Consider the following 4,654-nt stretch of genomic DNA (forward strand, 5'->3'; position numbering starts at 1 on the left):
TGAAGCAACAGGAGTGGGCTAACAGAGTCCTGCTGTCAGGCAATCAAAGAACAAGTTAAATGCAGACTTTTTCCCCCTCAGCCTAGAGTTCAAGCCCCAAACCCCTTGCTTTCCTGGTGTTCTCAGTGTGATGTAGAATTGATATGCTAAAAACACAGTTGTAGCCGTGAGGGTGAGCCTCTTCCAGAAGGGAAACATCACCAGCTACCTGTCAAACAACTGCCTGGAATGAGATGTGAGTGAAATCGAAATCAGGCCTACTACATGCAGTTAATCATAAATAATGCTGTCTCGGTAATGGCTGCAATTAGTTATGAACTTCAATCATTGCTACCGTTTCCATGTTGGCCAATTATGCTGCAGGAATTACCAAGTAACCCATAGCACATTAGCTCTCTGTACTGCCATTGTGGGGAGGGCTCAGGTCACCGGCTCCTCGCAGGATGAATTAGCACAGCTTTCCCTGCACAATGGTGCTGGGCTGATTTACAGGGCTGGAGGCTGCCCCTTTGTCTGCTGCAGGGGTAGCAGCAGCACACTGGAATCACAGCTTTGCAGGGGAGACTTACCCAGCCTTACAGGAACAATGGGAAGCGCCTTTTCCCTGGCTGTGCATGTGACTTACTAGATGCTGCCAGTAATTCTTAGGTCTGGGGGTGGTTCAGCAATAATCTGGAATCAGACTTTAAGTAATGCAATTTGAAGCTGAGAAACAGAAATAATGGGCTCACCTTACTCTAAAGCATAAAAGATAGGCAGTTTCTTAAACTAGTGCTGATGAGAGGCTTAAAAGTTCCATAGGCACCTGCAATATGGCTGATAAAATGCCTTTTATTTTGGTTTGCAGAGATGTGTAGGACTGCTGAATTCTGAGGGCAGGAGTGCTTGTAATGCTGTGGGGCATCACCTGAGTGTAAGCCTTGGCCGAACAAGGCAGAACAGTTTGTTCCTGCTCACATCGTCTTTGCCTTGATGCTCCTGATGGTCTGTCACTTGATTTCTCCAGAGAACAACTGACTTGGCTTTTTATGAGAACTTTTGTTCGCCAAGTTGTATGGAAAATACTATCCTTGACTGCTGAAAGGCATTTCTGTGTTGGCAACCATAAATCCATGGTAGCTGAAGTGTTTGAATACTTGAAAGCTTCCAGACCAGGCCCACAGCCACACTGCATTATTTTGGGTGAGAACAGCACTCTAAACGCTCTTCTTGATGAGATCTCAAGGTTTGAGATCTGTTACTCTCATAGATGCAAATCCTGTAGTTTGAAGATCTCATACCTGGGGTGCTCTGGGGTTTTAGCAGGAATTGCTTTAAAGCAGAAAATCTCGGGGAAATTAGTTGCAGTTTTAAAACAGAATATTTTGTCAAAACCAAATTTATTTCAACGAGGAACAATCACTGTAATGGCCAAGAAGAATGCAAAGATTCAATGAGGTATGAATAGCAGTAAGATGGTACAATTACCACCTCAGAAACAATATATTTGTAAAGTTAATTCCTCTTGAACATGAACAATCTCCTTACACTTGACCCCTCTCTATTGCCTCTTCCATGCTTGAACTCTCCTTGAACTTTGTAGATCCATCTTGAGAGTATGATATGGCCATCTCTTTTGCATCTGGTTATTTTAGCTCCAATTTGCAGCCCTAAAATGGCAATTATGGTGATATATTGCTCAAGTCACCCGACATGGATGAGTATCGGGATCAGTGCGTTTATGCACAGGAGTAGTGAATGGAGACTACAACTATGATTTTAAATGACTTGATTAATTCTGAAACAACACTTCAGAGTCCATTACATCCAGCAGGTGTTGGGGTTCAGGCTGCACTCCCATTGCATATTCAGGCTGCCTTCCCTCAAACAGCACAAGCATGTCATCTTTATTGCCCCCTCTTTTTTTTGTGTGTCCAGCATTCCTTTCCTCCCCCTTGCTCCTCCTTTCAAATCTTCCCTGACTTTTACAGCAGGACAGAAGGGGCAGGTTTGGGCTAGAAGTGTCCCTGCTGAGGCTGCTGGCCTCTGTCAGTCTGTCCCTTGTCCCGTGGGCAGTACTGCCAGGAGGGAGAAAACGAGAGCAAAGCACAAAAATCATCTCAGCTTCAGGGCTGACTGGATCCGGATAAAGCAGGGAGCACTGGGCTGAAAACTCTTGCCATACATCACTCTGTAAGGACAGCCTTTTGTAAGGATCACTTGTCAGGGGGCTTTATTATGTGCTTGTTGCCTTTATTGGAGTCTTTGTGGCCCGATCCCGATGCGCTCTGTGTCTTGTTTCAGCCAGAATAATTGCTACAGTTTGGGGAGTTCAGTCCAGCAGAGCTGCGGGCTCCGACAGAGAAACAAGACCCTATTCAGGGAGGGCACTGGAACGACTGCTCCGTGGCCAGGGTGCTCCTTCCCATGAATAAGGGGACAAAAGTCTGGGGCTAATGAGAAGCGTGACATTGGAGTGTTTGTTTTAAAGACAGTGCCTCATTCTGCAGGCTGTGCTCTGGAGGCAAGGGAAATTCTGTCTGGGGTCAGGAGTCTCCCAAAGGAAGGGGCTCCTGTTTGCCCTGAATGTGTAGCTCTTCCCAGCAGAGGTGACAGCGCATGAACCTGCTCTGGAGTCCATGGAAATCCCTGGGAGCCTGTCTGCATCATGGAATGCAGGCAATAGGACAACGCTTGGCTGAGCTGTATGGGAGGATCTACTCAGAGACGTTCAGGGGGGATGCAATGGGTGCAGGGCTTGCCCTAAGGCTCTGCTGGAAAGCATTCCCAGCTCAGACCCACTTGAGGGAGTGGAGGGATGATCTGTACAGAGGCTCTGTAGAAAGCTCCTCAGGGATCAGATGAGAATAGTCCTGGACATCCTGGGGGGGGGCAGATAAGAAGTAGTTCTGTAGTTCTTTGCCCTAATTAGGGTTCAGACCTCTGAATCTCAGAGCCTGTCAGGGTAATATCTGACATGGCCTAGAAATGCAAAGGATTGAGTTTGAGGAGTTGTGGGATTTGGGTTCCATTGCTTTGGGAAAATACCTAGTTTTTTCTATCTTTTTCTCCCCTTAGTGCTTCATCAGACTTGTATTTCATTTTTAGGATAGATGGAAAATAGAGTGCCAGCCAGCAGCAGAGGTGACTGCCTGTCCAGAGCCTGCTCTGGGCAGGGAGAACCATTCCTTGGGAAGCTGTTCCTGCCCCAGGGAATGGTTCTGTGCAGTCTCCCCACTCTGCACAACCACCTCTCCTCCCACCCATGCCAGCAAGGAGGCTCCTGCACAGGGGCTCAGGCAACTGCAAGCATTCTCTGCAACACCCAAAACAGGGATTACTTATATTCCAAATCCCATTTTTCAGCACTGTCAATTTCTCCCTTATGGGTAAGCAAAAAGACAGTTAAAGGGACTTTTGGTGACATCCCCCCTGTTTAATGAAGCTTGGAGTTATGGGCAAGTGACTCGAAGTGCCGTTATTATCTGCATGAGCAGGCGAGGCCGAGGGTCCAGTGGTGTGCACAGAGCTCCCACAAATGTGCACATTGATCATGGCTAATCAGAGCGCCCGGGTCAGGGGGGCTGCAGGGATGGAGAGTGCTGGAAAAGCTGACAAATGAAGCAGCAGAGCTTTGGGTTAATGCGATACTCAAACAGAATGAGCTATTCAGTTTCTTAGGAGCTTGTCACTTTTCCTCTGACATTTTGCTGGAGACTGCAGGGAGTCGAGGAGAGAGTGAGAGTGCATGAGGGAGCAGTGTCCTAACTGGGGGGGACAGGAGGAATTCCTTCAAGTGGTTCTAGAGACCAGAAGGAAAAGGCATGCGGGAATTCTATTCTCCTGTGCCCTCCTCACTTTGCCAGTACTTTGCACTCTAATTTTAGAGTAGAACACTTTTCAGTTGTTTTTTTCAAAAGATGATTCTACTTTGGAACCTTTGTAATTTCTGCAGCCATCTGTTACTCTGCAAAAAACCTGTTCAGGCTGGAGTGTAGCTAAAGAGGAGATGTTTGGGGTGCTTCTCAGGCCAGAGCTGTGCTCTCTCCAGGGCTAAGTTCAGCACTGTAAGAGGTGAGGATCTGTGTGCGATGCTGATATGGTTGATTGGTTGGTTGTTTTTTCAGAACCACTGCATTGAAGGCTGCAGGCAAAACGTGTGGATCAGATGCAGCATTATTGCCTTACTTGGGCTTCTCATGACTTTCTGGTTCCTTAATAATAAATGCCTCACCTGAGGGCCTCTAAATATCTGTTAAAAATTCCCTGTATTAGCTTTGCATGCTGGAAGCCCAGCTAGTAAGGCACACCAATTGCACTTTAAGTGGCATAAATGGTATCTGCCAGCTCCTTTGTGGAACTGTACAGACGAGACCACAGGTTTGGGGGTTTGCTTCTGTCACCCCTGCAGGGCAGCAGGGGGGCTGGAGGTCCCTGCTTTCAGCTCTAGGCTCTCACCAGAGGAGGGCTCAGGTTATAGTACAGTTGAGGCTGGTGTATTCTAAGCAGCACCTCATGCTCCACGGAACTCTTAGCAAGAGCCTGCCTGGAATTAACAGCTGGAGAGATTTATTTGGTGCTCTCTAGGTTAGAGGGACATAATGCTCTAAGGAGTGAGAGAGGTTTGAGGAATGCAGGGTCAGAGCTCCTGGAAGACCTTTGCCGATTCAGTAAT

The sequence above is a fragment of the Ammospiza nelsoni genome, chromosome 4 (genome assembly GCF_027579445.1).
Source record: "Ammospiza nelsoni isolate bAmmNel1 chromosome 4, bAmmNel1.pri, whole genome shotgun sequence".
In the NCBI taxonomy this organism is placed as follows: domain Eukaryota; kingdom Metazoa; phylum Chordata; class Aves; order Passeriformes; family Passerellidae; genus Ammospiza; species Ammospiza nelsoni.